Source organism: Struthio camelus, chromosome 3 (assembly GCF_040807025.1).
Source record: "Struthio camelus isolate bStrCam1 chromosome 3, bStrCam1.hap1, whole genome shotgun sequence".
NCBI classification, from domain to species: domain Eukaryota; kingdom Metazoa; phylum Chordata; class Aves; order Struthioniformes; family Struthionidae; genus Struthio; species Struthio camelus.
Genome location: NC_090944.1, coordinates 122,300,897 through 122,317,336, shown reverse-complemented (window position 1 = coordinate 122,317,336; position 16,440 = coordinate 122,300,897).

Here is a 16,440-nt window from a genome sequence, read left to right as displayed (position 1 = left end):
CCTCGTGGGGCTGAATCCCTTTGAGCTGTCAGGTCTCTCGCCTGACCTCCCTCCGTTTGCCTTTGCCAAGGAGCATGGGCACAAACTAGAAACAGCAGAGGCAATGCTGCCCTTGCCACACGCACTACAGGTGACTCAACACAATAGTGAGAAAAACCCTAGTATTACCACAGGGGGAGGTAGCGCCAGAAAAGCAGTCCTGTCTGCCTTTGCACTGCCAGCTCCTCCCCCTCCTGCTCTGCCACCCATGGAAAGGCAATTATTGAAATTAAAGGACTTACTTGCGGAGCATAGTTTCCTCATAGCAGGTTTTCCTCCTCTGTGTAGGATACCAGCAGGATGTTCTGCTGCTAGTTTTTACTGCGGAATACCACATTTCAGATCCTATCAAAGAACTACACATTGAATAACCTACTACTTCCATTGCGTGGGTCTAGATCTCACATTCCACTTGCTGAAGGTATGTGCCTCTGTCAGCTGAAACTTGCCATATTATGTAACTCCACGTTTCCAAAAAATAGATTTCTAGCACCATTTTAGATGTCCAAGGTTGCCCAAGATACTGAGCAGAGAGGTATGGCACAGGCAAATCTCCGCTCTACCAAAGAGGCACCTGGAAGTCAGGGCACCAAGAGCATTTAAAAGGATGCTAGATGCCTATGTTTAGGCAACTATCTCCTGCCCAGTAACTGGGACTTTTCAGGTGGCCAGTGTCCTCAAGGGACCTTCAGCAATTGAAATCTGAGCCTTAAATTCCACATGGACATCTCCCCTCAGCTGTCTCAGCCAACTTGTTTGACAGTCCTATGACAAGATCACAACTTTAAAAACATAGTATTCCTAAATATTCACTCTTTATCCATGACTTGAGGGGAAAGGAGGGAGGAAGCTACTTAGCTCATCTCTAAGTAACACTTGTTGAAGCCACAGAAAGCAGGCAAAGTGGCCAGCACAGTGAGGAGTGCACAGTTTCTTGTCAGTGAGCTGCAACTCTCACCCGGAGAGAACATCTCCTGAGGGGAGAGAGCTATTGTCTCCCAGTGACCACTGTGACGGCTGTTCCCACCACTGAAGGGGTCAGATGTCAGCCTGAAGTCTGTTCATCAGAAACAGCATTGGGACCCAGCTGTTTGTTACATACATCACAAAACCCTGCACCACGATTAGCAAGTTTAAGTTACTAGTCATCTGGGAAGGAATTAATCTGTGGTCTGAAGAGGAATATTTTTACTCACCATACCAAATCCTGCAGGCTACCCACTCACCTTCCCTGCTTCTGCAAAGCATTACACTGGGGAATATGCACGCCAGAGCAGCCATAACTGTAGGAAAGTGAGGTTTTGTGTCACCGGGGGGAATTACCATGTTTTATCATCTCCTTCACAATGCTTTTTTTTTTCTTTTCTTTCTTCTTTTTTTTTTTTTTTTACAGGAATGGGAAACATTGATTATACATTTACACTGAGTTTTTGCCACCGCTAAAATGCAAACCACAATTTTGTCACAAAACTGCAGTATTTCTGATTTATTGGACTTTGAAGGCCCAACTGAGCCCCATAGGAGCACTTCTGAACGTTCTTTTTATTTTAGATTGTTTGCATTTTCCCCAAGACTAGTCAGATGGATCCTATACATATGAGTGATTTGCTGCTTTTTGGTTTTTTTTCTCAAATGGCCTGTATTCCCCCCCCCCCCCCCACATACCTTTCAAATTTCCCATCAACCTTTATTTAGCTATTCCTAAACCTAGGAATTAAATAGCTTTTTTTACAAGAACATTAGATGAGCACAACATACTCCAGCTGAATATCTATATTATATCATCCACAACAGGGAAAAGAGAAGTTACTCTGTGCAGGTGTTCAGCAGCAATAGCAACTGCTGCTGCAAGCAGCTCTAGGCAGTGGATGCAGACAAACAAGGGAGGTGGGAAGGAATAGTTTCTCACTGGCCATTTTCACTGAGCTACCTCCCCACCGCAGTGAGGAGAACCACAGAAACTGTGAGGAAATGCTGGAAGAGGCACTGTCCTGCCTCCAGGATGCTGCTGAAATTCCCCATTTACCGGCAGATGATTCTTGCTCAGTACAAGGCTGGGATTTCCCCACAGCTGTGCTGCGCTGCTGGGCTTCTGCTCACATTGACCCTGATCCAAAGCTCTTACTGAAGCCAATAGCATTTTTTCCAGTGACTTCACAGGGTTTTGGATGTGGCCCATTACAGCCAGTAGCATTGGCTGCAGCCAAGACCTTTGGCTTGGGTTTTGCAGGCGATTGCAATAGATGATCACAGTTTTTTTTTTCTGGCCATAAAATCAATGCAATTTCTTATTCTGATGCTACTTGCCTCTCCCTAACAGAGAGCTCCTGTTGTGCTTTATTCCTGACCAAATTTCCTGGGAAATATTAGATTTTATATCAGTTTTTCTCACTGAAATTCTCTCTCTGGGATGCTTAAATACTGCCACATTTATATCCAAGGGACCCTGAAGAGGTTAGCCAGAGGTGATTACGTCTCAAATGATGTTGTACTATAATTGCTCAGGATATCAACTTAAATGAAATAATCTACGCAGGAGAGAAGAAACAGTAAAGCTAAGGAAGGAAATTGCTGCTATAATTACTTGAGTATTTCTCTTTGAGGTATTAAGAAGAAATGTTTATAACATGAAAAGCCCGGAGAGGATGACATGTGGCAACTACAGACTGGATGGCAGAGCCTCTCTTACCTTACCTCAGCTGTAACAAGCTTCCTGAGCGTTACTTATACATAAACGGAGGATAACAGTTGAAGGTGGGAGGGTAGTTAGGAAATGGCCCATAGTGACCATTCAACTCAAACACTTTACAATTAGTTATACAGATAAAAAGATTTACGACAGGCAACTCCTTTAGGGCCTTTTGCCACTAAAGTCATGCAAGCCTTGCTATCAGCTTCCATAACGGCATGATCAGACCTTCAGCATACAAGGGTAAGAATGATAGCAGTCATTCCTTATAAACTGCCTCGCTTTTTAGCTTTGATCATTTTTGTCTTTCCCCCTGCTAGACTGTCCTGAGTAAAAAAGTATCTGAAATTCTCACAGCAAGAGCAGACTCCTAAGTATAACAGCGTCACGCCAAATTCTCCTGCTTCCTCTGCAGCTCTTACTATTTCCAGAGATAGGCTTTATCAGAACCTCTTTGGAGAAATGCATTAACTGTGGATCTGATACTTCAAAACCTCTTGTGCAGGTATATAATCTTATTAACTTCACTAAGCTGAAAAGCATGAAAATAAAAATCTAAACACCCAAAGGAGCATTCCTGGACTGGAGCCCTCCTGAACCCTCTGGCCTCTGGGTGTAGGCGGACACTGGGGTCATTTCGGGCACTAAACAGAGCCTTGAGGAATTCACTGTTTCACAGTCCCTCTTGGTATAGTGGATTACAGGAATGCATTTCATTCCTCAGGTAGATCTGTGTGGCAGGATCCTGAAGTGGGAGGAGATACAAAAAGATTTCTAACCAAAGTCTCCAGGCCACTGATTCCCCTAAGACATGAAAACCTCAGGGATCTGCCAGAGAACACCAAGGAAGCTGTTAGGCAGATCTCTGCTTTACCCTTTTTCTTCAGGTTTTGTTTAACTCTTAGCAGGTGGCTGGTGACAGTAAGTAGCTTGGAAGTTCCTCAGTTAAAGGATTACTTCCCATTTTTGCTCACTTCACTGTAGCCTTGAAACAGCAAAGTCCTGGGGGAAAAGCGTGCCTTAGAAAGTGAAACAACGGAAGAAGACACAAGAAGTTGATGAGCAGCACAGGTGACTGTGATCTGCCTCTGGGAAGAGCAGAGTGACTAATGACTGCTGCACAGCAGGCAGGTCACTCGGGCCTCATGTCAGGACTAGATGGGGATGCAGGTGTCTGTAATATGGCAGTCACAGCTAACGAAGCAGGGACACCCTCGTGAATGCAATGTCTGCTCATGCTCTGTGCTGCTCTCTTTGTGGACTTAGAGGAGCAGTACAGACCTGTTACAGCGGTATATAGTACAACAGCTCATCCTTGCTTTGTCTGCTCACAAACGACCTCCAGGTATGGCTGTGGACTTTGAAGGACTTCCGGGATGGCGGCAGTGTCCCCGGAAGTGATGGGCATGGATCATCCTGAACTGAAGAAGCTGGGCACTCGTACCAGGTAACAAACAGCAGTGCTTTGTTAGCAGCCCCCAAAGACCCTGTCTGATAGGTGCTGTCATATGATTCATGGTTTAAAACTCTGCTTCATTATAACAATTTGAGTTGGCTGGCGGAGGGGGAAGGATGTTGTTTTGTTTCTGATGCTTTCATTTCACTTCACCAGAAATACCAGGCACTGGTTCACAGGAAGGGAGGAAAAATCCTCACAGCCACCCAAAGCCAAAGCCATATGCTTAGGTTCAGCGCAGGAAGCGTTGCAACGCTGAGGGGAGGTACTCTCCTCCCGAAAAACAGAATCACGGCTAGCCCACACTCCTTTACAAAGGGATGCATGATAGAGTATAACTTTTTCTCCCAGTTAGGGATCCATTGACTGTGTGCTTCTCTTTCTCTTATCACTTCCAAGCCCTGACCTGTTTCCATATATCAGGACTCTCTCTAGAATTTCTTTTCACTCTATTGCAATACTTCCGGTGTAAACAGAGGTTAGAGCAGATGTGAGAGATGTATTCACTTCCTTGCACCAGCTGTATTTAGTGCACAAATCTCCTGATCTCAACATCGAGTCTTGCTTCTCTGCGCAGCAGCGCTGGGAGCAGGAGCTTCCTCTATAAATACGCATTCTTCTACATATTTATTTAAAGTTATTGTCCTGAACTGGAGCACAGAAGACACAATTTCACAAGTATTTTCCTTACTACTACTTGATTTGTATTAAAAATCCTGAATAAGTTCAAAGCCACAGTAGGCTGGGCTCTGTATAAATACACTCACAGAGAATCTGTACCTGAGAGCTTAGAGCCAAACAGACAAGACAAAGGGGGAAGAAAAGAGAGAATGGTTACCCCGTTTTACAGAAATGTGGTGACTTGCCCAAGGTCTTCTACAAACTCCATGGAATTGAACCCAGGGCTTTGGAGTCTCAGTACAAAACCTTAATTACCAAATCCAATTTTCTACTCTTCCTTTCATTTGGCTTTTTCATGCATGAAAACATTTCACATAAGCTTCATTTTTTTTTTTTTCCAGGAGGAATAGCAAAAGCAAAAGCTGTAAGTTGCCCTTGTTAAACTAGGTTACACAGCTAAACAAATCTAAAATGATATCTCAGCAAGATTTTGTAGCCTGCCTGAGACAAATAAAAGGACTTGCACTCTGAAAACACGTGAATACTTGGGAGGACTAGCTGAGACAATTTAGCGATGCTCCTAATGAAAGACCTGAGCTGCAGTATGTATATGCATGAGTTCATGTATTATTTAAACCATTCTGATCAGAACACGGTACTGGAAGTGTCACTGGCATTCATGCGACGAATAACTCACCCTCATGAAGGTATAATAATGTGTTCATCAGTTTTGTTTGTAATCCCATAGCAGTAATGGCATAAACAGAAAATAACCCTATACTTTGCAAAAAGCACATAAATATAAATCTAATTATATCTTGCCTTTCTATTATGACCAAGAAGCGATGATGCTCACTGAACTATAACGTATCAGACCAAGTGCATTTCCAAGGGCCTTTGTGAACGTTTATTATTCTGTTCAAGCCTGGTCTGGGAGTGTAGGGGTTAAAACATGTATATCTTGCCAAAACTGGTTAGGCTGACTCAGTAAGGTGGTGGTAGGTCCTTCAACTGACAGGTGAGAGATTCAGATCACGACTCTACTCTGTTGCAGGTTGTCCAGTACTTGTTGCCACACACCACATGTCTCTCCACATATACCCCATGGACTCGCAACTGAACAACACCACTGATGGCTCCTGGGGAAGATGTCCCATCCTCAGTGGTCAGAAGGCTGACTATGCCACATGAGATGGACCAGGGAGTGGGTGAGAGAGGGGGTAGAGATCACAGGAGATAAAAACAGAGGGAGGTGGTAGTTCTGATGGGTACATTAGAAGTACCCCTGCTTGTGTCTGCACACACAGCACCAAAAGGAAAAAAATCAAGACAGAAAAACTGAAATCAGAGTATAAAAATAAACATTAAAAAAACCCCACAGCATTACTGATCCTACTCATAACAGTTCTCTCAGTGCAAGGTCTCTATGCTAAGCTGGTCTGTGAGTCGTGATCTTGATCTTTTGGATTTTCCACGCCAGTGAGTTATAAGCCCATACAGAAAACATACAAAGCAGCCTGTTCTTGCTGGTAAAAACGGCAAGACTCCCACTGGTTTCATTCAAAGGTTGAGACTGCTAATGATGAATGAATCAATCAATCAGTCAGGACATTAGAGGCTTCAGAAAACCGGCGCCAAAATTGGTCTTAAAATTCAGTGAGCTCCTGTCCTTGTGCTATTTCAACAGCTGAATCAGATACACTTTCTAGCGTAGCATGGTAAAATGCATGTCTGGGATTCTGGGTATACATGTTTGGAAAGCACTGTAATTTGGTTATCTTTCTATGGTTCCTTTATGCCCAAAGTTTCAGAAAAACACAATGCAACAGTGATGCTAGCTGGAGTACTAGGACTAGAGTGGGCTGAGAGGGGACACCAGGACCAGAGAGGACAGACTGTATAGGACACCGAAAGAGAAGAATAAGGTTTTGGAGGATCTGGATGTGACAAGGGAGCTTGAAATGGCCAGCCAGGTAAGGGTGCTGGAAGGAACATGAATGAGCTATTTTGAAAAGGCTTGTGTGAATGAAATTGGGAGGTATTTTTGAAAGAGGGCAATCTGCTCTTTTAATCCACTCCTCTTCCACCTCTACTGCCAGCACGGAGCTGCCAGGCAGTCCCCATGCTCGTGCCTTCCCTGATGCTTCCTGGCTTGAGCTCTCTGGACCGCAGAGGATACCAGGGAGAGCTGCGAGGCTGAGGGGAAAGAGACAGGCAGGGACCCCAAAGATATGCCCTTGGGACTGAGAGAAATCTGCCTGTGGAGCCATGTTATCTCCCTGCTGACGGGGCACAGTATTTCAGTGACGATGGAGGCAGGCAGGACGGGGACGACGCCCACTAGTAATGCAAATGGCAAAGCAAATGGCAGCTAGCAGCACTTTGGGGCTGTGCCCATAGCTGTTTGCACTGCTGCACTGCCCCACTAGACCTCCTACTCGCTTACACCAGTGTGAAATCAAAGTTAGACCCTTTGCCTCTGTGGTCTTTATTTGGGAGGGGAGACTTAGGACCTTTCTCCCCCCTCTCCTGCAGGAAGCACTGTGGGAATTCTCTTATCTCATTTACTTTTTACAGAGCAGAGTATAAAGAAAATCACTAACCATATTGTGCTACCTGCAGTTCTGGATACGTTTACCTTCAGAGTCTATATAATTATTGGGAGGGGTAGTGGGTAAATGATGACTCCCATCTTTCTCTGAAAAGATCTATTGGCAAATGTCAACATCCCCCCTTTTTTCCTTCAATCCAAGACCCTGGAAATAATCTTGTGTACTAATCACATGGAAGCGGCCCATAAAGTTTGAGGAAGAAATGCACAGTAAAATTTTATTTACACTGCAACTGTAAATTTCACTAGATGTGTTCCATTTTCCTTCTTAAGAGCTAAATAGCAATAGATACTGCAAAGAAGTGAATGAGGTATTTATACTACAGAAAAAACATAAGGCTGCTCTATAATATAGGAATGCTTAAAACTAATTGAAAACAACCAAAACACCGAAAAGGTTTATTGGAGGTACACTTAAGATAGTATGGTACTGAATGGAGCAAGGCATAAAATGTTTGAAGCATGTCTACGTTGTTTTCTGTCCGCAGGTTTTCTGCTATGCAGAGAGGCTTGTAGTCTTAAATACTTAAAATTCAGATAGAAAGAAGCTTTAGGTAAAAGGAAAAAATAAGGAAAGAGAATAGAAAAACCTGTCCAGCGCTCTGCATCCTAGTGGGTGGTGCTGCCTCTGTTTCCCCGACCCCCATCTCTAGCATCCTAAATATTCAAGGCCAGAATGCTTAATCAGATGCTGCCCGTAATCAGACAAATCGCAGTTCCGTGTGTTCCAGTGATTCTGCTAGATGAACGAAATATTGTTTATTTTTAACAAGGCCTTATGAATTTCCCAATTTAAGTCAGCCTTGGGATTCCAGGCTGTACGTGTTAACCCTTCTAGTGTATGAGAAATAGACTTGCTTTTTTCATTGCCTTTCTGCACTCCAGAAGAGAGGAGGAACGGCCTGTGCTCCCTCCATATCAGGATTTTGCTTGGTATTCACACAACACAGAAAGGGGAAGAATTATGTGAGTTAAGATTAAGTCTCGGGAAGCTTGGATATGATGACTAATGGGCAGAAACTGAAACACAGGAAGTTCCTTCTGAACGTGAGGAAAAACTTCTTTACTGGAAGGGTGACTGAGCACTGGAACAGGTTGCCCAGAGAGGTAGTGGAGTCTCCTTCTCTGGAGATATTCAAAACCCGTCTGCATGCGATCCTGGGAAATATGCTCTAGAGGACCCTGGTTGAGCAGGGGGTTGGACTGGATGATCTCCAGAGGTCCCTTCCAACCTCAACCACTCTGTGATTCTGTGACCAGCTCTGCCCTCAGGCTTCCTGTGAGGTCCCAACTAACTATTCGTCAGCCCAAAACATAACGACATGGTGTGGACTTAAGCACTCTCTGCATAGCTAATGAATTGTTTATCTATGTCTGTTGCAACAGCAGCATCTCTTACCTCAGTCACTACCAAGAGCTCTCTGATGAAGGACAGCATGGGATCAGGAGCACCTGGAAGGTGTCAAGGACTAGGGCTGGACTAGGGAACCAGAAGAAGTCACTGGAACTGGTGCAGAAAGGGTCCTTGGGCTCTCTATTAGGTGAGCCAGTAGTCTCCAGTTACACCAATTCTGACCACAAAGGGTGATAAGGGAGCTGAGGATGTTCATAGTTTTCTGTGTGCAGGGGAATCCCCCTTTGAGTATATCTACAAGAAAGGGTTAAATAGCTTCTGTACCCCAGAAAAAATAGGAGCAAAACTATTTTCGCACTTCAGTTTAAGCTATCTGTTAATCTTGGAAGACCTTCCAGATAGGAAGTGCTGGCTACATGCAGTCTTGCTGCAGCCAAATAGGGTTTTGTTTTGTTTTGTTTTTTTTAAACTGAAGAAACAAAACCCTGTAGTGTGAGGTGTCTAGACTCTCTCAAGAGGCAATGGAAACAGAATTTAGATTTCCCAAAGCAAACATCTACAATGGTTTATATGTTATTCCCTGAAAGGGTTTATTTCTGCTAGATGACTATAAAAAAAAAATCTAGATTAGATTTTTATAATTTAAACATTTAAATATGAGCTAGAGTTACATGAAATTAATCTTATCCTGCTTTCCAAGAAGCTGCGTGTCTATTCCTATGCTTTTAAGGACTGTATAAACTTTTCCACAATTAAAAGTCTAACTTTGTCAATAGTCAGAAAATTGAATGGAAGTAGGAGATATTCAGCATCTGAATAACTATTCATTTTAATAACATGCAACAATTTGAAAATACAAAGCAAGCATGGTTGAACCATATGACTGAGATAGAGAACAGCCTCTTTCTATTGTTTTTAAGAACATTAAGAATTGACTAGTTTGTTTCACTTTGGCAAGAGTCAGTAAGTAATTCAATAATATGCCATATAATGATGAATATGCAAGAGAGTCAGAAATCAATGAGAGAGAGTGCAAAACTTTAAAGAGTCAGTGAATTATTTAGCACTCTCTCTTAATTGAGCTTTTCCTTTTTATTTATTTATTTAATTTCCTCCAGGAGTGTTTTTGAGTAGCTAAGCATGTTTGGAGAGCTAGCTATTTTTTCTCATACAGTCTCTCCTGCTATTTCTTTATCCACCTAGAATTTTAGTTAGCTGTAGCTAAGGGTACAGGCAGAAGATTCAACACAGATGAGTCACGATGGCTTGACAAGTTACCACCTGTCTCCTCAAGTGACACCACTCTCCATTAGCATGCTTTTTCCCCAAGTCAGAGCAAAATGCATAAGCCTCAACCTTACTCATTATTGCTTGAGGTAAGACATACCACTCTTCCGGCAATCTCAAAACATGCATACATGTGGCTCAGCTAATACCTAATAGCTTTAATGAGCTTCTGTAACTCCACCCAATCCTAAAACCATACTGTAGTAGAGACTGGTATTGTACTTCAGTAATTTATTCTTCATAGCTGCTCTGCTTTTTCCTGGTTTTCCTTAGGCAAAGCCAAGATGAATCTGCCCTTGATATAGGGATATGCTCCTTCCCACTTTGTACAGAAGAGAACAGGAGCAGGGAAGGAGAACGCTGCTATATTAGCAAGCAGAGCTAAATTAGATAAACTTATGAAAACATGTTTTGTCCTTGTTATTTTATCCCCTCTTTCTTTTTGGCCTCTACTGCCAAAAACACATTTTGTCCAGTATAAGCAGCATCTCTGCTAGGAAATACGCTGGCATAACTTATGAAAGCATTTCTGCATCACAAACCTTCTAGCGTAGGCTGGGTATCTGGTAAATAATACAGAACTTATGGTCCGCTTTTCTAAAAGGATCACCACATAACAGCTCATATCACTGTGTGCTCTTGAAAGCTGGACTGTATTAAGGTGTCTATATGGGATCAGTGTTTCAAATAACTGAAATCTGGTATTTATTTTAAGGGTGCCTTAGCAAGAAAAGAGTTCCTGGCTCTTCCACAGAGGGAGGAGGAGTGAACAGCAAGGGGAAAAAAAGAGAAAGGTGAAAGGAGATTGCCCTTTTTCCCTTATGCACCTCGTGTCTCTTACGCTCATCCCTGGAGGAAGCAGAGGAAGAAAAAGTAGAGCGAACAGTGCTTTGGCAGGAAGCAGACAATCCAAGATGAGGTAGCTTACATTATCTTTTTTACATCAGAAGTCTTGGGAAAGTCCTGTCCTTCCCTTAGGCACAACCCTTTCTATGCTACTGTGGTGAAAATGGGTAGCTACCCATTGCTTAGAGAGCTGCCTCAGTCCCTAATCAAGAGCTGTGTCACCCCTTGGGGGATTAATGCAAAACAGATCTAGAAGGGCTGATTAAAGTGCTGAAGATTTGGTACATATTCCCACCTTTCTAACTTGTCAGGTCACACAGCACAAGTTGCTTTCTTGTAAAAGAGGGTATTTTTCCAAATTGCATTTGCCCTGTTCTATGTTCTAATCCTATCAGCTTTAAATATAGCAGATTTATCCCGACTATTTTAGTTCTGATCTGGTCTTACAAAAGGGCCGAGTTCATCTGTGATTTGGCACTGTAACTGCTGTCCGTTGCTGTAGTAACAAAGTAATGTATATACCTTGAAGAATCAGCACTGCAGAACTGCTGATTTTTCTAATAAGGTTAAAAAAAAAAGTGAGAGAGATAAAAGATCCTTTTGATTACATCTATCACTCTTTTGGTTATAAGGCTATAAAGAAGGAACTTTAATATTCCACCTGGAATAAAAATGTGAGGAAAGTCTAGCTCTTTCCATTGTCCTAGGTTGAGTGAAGGTCTGAAATGTAAACACCAGTGATATGGACGTATACCGCGGGGCTCCATTTCACATTGGTGTAACCATGAATAACTCACAAAGTCAACAGAGCTATGCTGACATAAAAAAAATCTCTGAGCAAGGCTGTATTCCAACTAACTTCTGTGAAGTTGTATCAGACACAAAACCATGGGCTGAAGAACCATATCCTGGCCCACCCTGACACCATATCGTCAACATCTAGGATGCATCTGATGTTCAGTAGTGGTCCAGGCATGGATATTAACTTATGCTAGCAGTTGGAATTTTGTTAACCAAGATCACCATCTTCCTTTCATTCCCATCGCATATACTAAAAAAGTGTACAATCAAAAAGCTTCCTACTCTTGAAAAGTATGCAGCCCAAACTTATGCCGAGGTACTTATTATAGTATGGCTGTCTCCTTCCCTTCTCCCACTGAACATACCGGCATGGCTACAATTACACTTGTATACATAGGGCTTTTGAGTATGTGCTTAGACAGACATATGCTAGTAGAAGAAGCAGAGTCAGCTCTAGCAGTAGATGTTACAGAAATGATAATTTCTTTCCATGTTTGGAATTACAGGAGTATAAATACATTAGGGAAAAAAAAAAACTCCTTAAGCTGCAAAAATATACTGTCAGTAGTGACAATATACTGGTGAAATTAATCTAGGCAATGATTAAACTTTCAACCAGGAAAAGATGCTTGAAAGAAAGGAATCTCTTCCCCCTGCTCTCACATTTCACATGGTGTAAATTCTCCCTGGACAGTATGAATATGTATGCTTTTTTAAACAGATTTTTTTGTGATTTTTTTCACAACTGTTTTTAAAACTCCAAACAAAGTAAGTTACCCTTCTAAAGCTCAATTTGGAAACCTAAATGTGTGCATCTTTAAGAATTCAAGAGATCATTACGAATAGATTCAAAATTGATGTCATCAACCTTTCCCAACCTTAGTGACTAACTCCAAAAAATGTAATGGAAGAGCATAAACAGTGGCAAGAAGCACTTCTCTGCATTTTAAGAATTCCTGGTGGGTGATGGGGGGGATGGTAAAGAAACATGGCTGTTTGTTTAGCAAAGAAGATTAAGTTGACAGTGTTCCATAAGCTTCTGAAGGAAGATGAGATTTCATGAATAAAATTCAGGTCACCCACAGCACGAATTGCATGCACCCCATGGGAATGAAAGCACCGGTGTGCTGCACCACTGCTTCCTTAGGAGTTCTGCCTTTCCCTTTTGGCAGTTCTTTGCTTCCCTTCACTTTTTCCTGTAGGCCACGTTTGGCAAGCGTTGTGCATTGCTTGACTCCACTCCTCTACTTCAGTCCCCGAAGCAAGGCACACAGGAGTCTGAGTGTCCACCTTGTAGCTCACATAGACATATTGAGCTGATTTTAAACTTGCCAGCTTAGGCACAGGTGGCTGCACCTCTGCAGCAGCACCGGGCTGTGTGACAAGATGGTAACTACTGACATGGCTAAGGCATGCTAAGCTCAGGGAATCTGCAGCTACAGCATTACAAAACCTAGGCTGGCTTAGCTCTGTAAGTAGCTGTTACAGTCACAACCCTGAAAGCATTGCAAACATCCCCAAAATGTTTACAGAACCAAAGGTCTACAAAGTTACAACAGAAGAAAACCTTGTTGACCATCAGGGATATTCAGATTTGCTTTACTCCTTCCTTCTTTTACCTCCTTCTTTATTTTCCCAAAAGCTTACAAATATCATGGCTGGCGAAACTTTGTTGGTCCACACTATTATTACAAAGTCTCACTGTCGGAATTTTATTCCACTTGCATTACCTAGCACCTGTACAATTTCTGAAAGCAATTTTGAAAAATTGAAGTGTCTTGTTTGTATACTTCTCATTTGCTAGACTGCATTATTTATTGCTGTAAGATATCACGACTTCCACATCTCACCCGTTTGCTGAACTAAAAGGGAGTTATGAAAGGCCACTAAGAACTTCGCAAACATAAGCCATGTATCCACACTAGCCTATTGTCCATTTCAGGAGGTCAGATTGTTTCTAGGTCCTTTGGCTAGGCTTTTCCGTATTCTGTGTCTAGGATGTTTGTGCTGGGCTGTATCCTTCCTCTCAATCTGCTTTTTGTAACATATTCTCATAGGCTGATATATCTGGGGTGTTACATACCGGGGATGAAATCCCTGCTTGCTCTGAAGTTAATGGGTGCTTTGCATCATCAGCCTATACATTTATGCCAAGTTCTTATGCTGTACTTTTCATCATTTGATCTCAAAGCACTTTACAAAAGAGGTTAATATCCTTTCACTTCGTGTTGTTGTTGTAAACAGCGTGTAGGGAAATGCCCAGGAGACAACCCGGACCACGAAAAGAGTTCCGGTCTCCTCTCCAGGACCCCTGGCCTATGCCTAGTCACCTGCTTGAGTCCTGTCTCACATGCATCAAAAAAAAAAAACACTCTATTTTTTTAGCCTAAGCTGTTGAGGCAGGGACTTTGGCTGTGTGTAGCCATGTCTCTATAATGGTTCCTACGGATGGGTTGCCACTGACAGCTTCCATGTGGGAAGAAGAGCACCAAAACACGCACAGGCTGTGCTCGCATACCACTCTGGCAGAGCTGCCTTTCAAAAAGGCAGCTTGCGAGAGCAGGGACTAGGCTGTCTCCTGTTGTTGACATCTTATTCAGAGAAGCTGAAGCCCTTCATCCAGGAGTTGTAGTAACTCTGATGAGGACTCAAAGATCGATAATAAACCTAAGCTTATTTACAAATCCGGAAACTTCTAGATTAGCTTAGATCATATCAAGAGCTCATGTAATATGTCTAAAATTTCTAAGATCACATCCTTGTTTCTGAAATGAACTGTTCTGAACTGAAACTGAACTGTTTCTGAAGAAGCTTGTGTTGATGGGGAGAGTTTCTGTTTATATTTAGTAGTCAACTTTTGCTAAAATGTAGTGATAAACATAGACACCTCAAGTTGATTTTTAGAACTTAGATAAAGCTTATAAGCAGCCACTTAAGCACAAATATGGTCATTCACAATAATTTTTATCATCAGTCTGTATCATCTGTCTTTGATACCTCACGCTTGGAAATCTAAAAGAATTAGTGATGACTATTCAGAATACTTGCATGAAATGTTCATAATAGCATGCAGTATGCCAGAGGGAAGTGTAATCACTCCATAGTTAAAAGCAGCAATGAAGTTTCAGTCTTAATGGAAATGGCAACTTTCCAGTCTGATATAAGCAAAGATCTCAAAATGGAGCTCAATCTCCTGCGACTTCTCATGATATATTTAATATTGACTAAATCAAGAAACTAATTAAGATTTATTCCCTTACAGGAAAATATTGATTTTGGTAAGAACTAGGTTACAGAAGGATGTCAAAAATTTGGTTAAAAGCTGGCTCTCTGTCACAAAATTGGGATTTAGAGTTCCCCAAGGCCAGGGTTGTTCAGTGCAGTTCTGTCTCGCTGAGGGTTGGCCAAACCCAGTGCTATCTCGGCCTTTTCTTCCAATCCAATACCCAGTTCATCTCAAGCTCTGGCAGCCCCAACTTTGCTAAAAGCCTGTCTCTTACAAGTCAGTAATTGCATTTTTGTGAGCCAAGTGTTGATAATATGGCTTCCTCCTACAGAGCGTATCTAAAAATACTCCCATGTTCATCTCATACTGTTCAAAAAACCAAGTCTTTCAGACTATGATTTCATTCATTTTGGTTTAAAAAAAAAAGGAAGGAGGGGTTGTGGGGTGGGAGGTAAAAAGGAAGATGAAGGGCTGAACTGTACAGACACTGAGATCTCTAAAAACACAGGAAGGGCTTAGCGTGTAGAAGCTACTTGCATTTGAATCTGGGTACTTTCCATTAAGAATATCCTAGCCTTATTATAATGAATTGTTAAGAGCACACTGGTGTATAACAAGGCCGAGAGTGTTGTTACTTTAATGTTTTAGTTAAGATCGCGAGTACAGTTTTGAAGCAGCTCTAGCTGTCCCCACTTACTTCACTTTGACTAACTTCACACAGCAGTCTGCATGCATGAACTAGACACGTTCCCGATGATGCTAAATCAGAAGAGGCACTCCATGAGTGCACCTAACGCACCCTAGCCACTCATCGGCGCTTAGTCCATGGGACCAGATTGCATCCAGTTCAAAGAAAACCCTGAAATGCAGTGTGGCAGTCAGGTCCTCAGCACCAACTTTGCTCTATAAATGTATTCCTACTGAGGTGCGCTTGCTAGCACAGCCGTAACTTTAACCTTGAGGTCAAATCCTGCAGGCCTTACTTTGGTAAAATTGTTAAAATAGATGAGAAACTGATCTGGGTAATGACTGTTGCAGTCACGCTATCAGCATTTGGAAAGCGTTCCCTAAAAAGAGCCTGCAGTCAGGTATAACTGATCTCCTGAACATCAGCAAGGGCTAGGCAGAAACTGCTCTCTCCCAAACACCCTCCACCAACAAACCAAGAGTCAACTGAATTAATTACCTGAAATCCTTCTGTTGATAATTTGGGGTTTTGTTGAATAGCATGAGCCACCAAAGCCTACTTTTTTTTTTTCTTTTCTTCCTCCTCCCTCACCAGAGTACCTTCTTTTTGTTCTGTGCCTTGGACCTCATCTGCAATCAAATGGAAGGCAGTAAAAATCCAGAAGGCACAGGATGAATTGGCTCTGGCCTGTAAAGGTTGCTCCAACATGACTGTCCATTTAGCATCGCCTGAACCTAAGGAAAATCCTTGTTTAAAGGTGGGCACAGTAATTCACTGAAAGGCCTGAGTAAAAGGCACTCTGCTTGCTAGTGGAGCAACCCT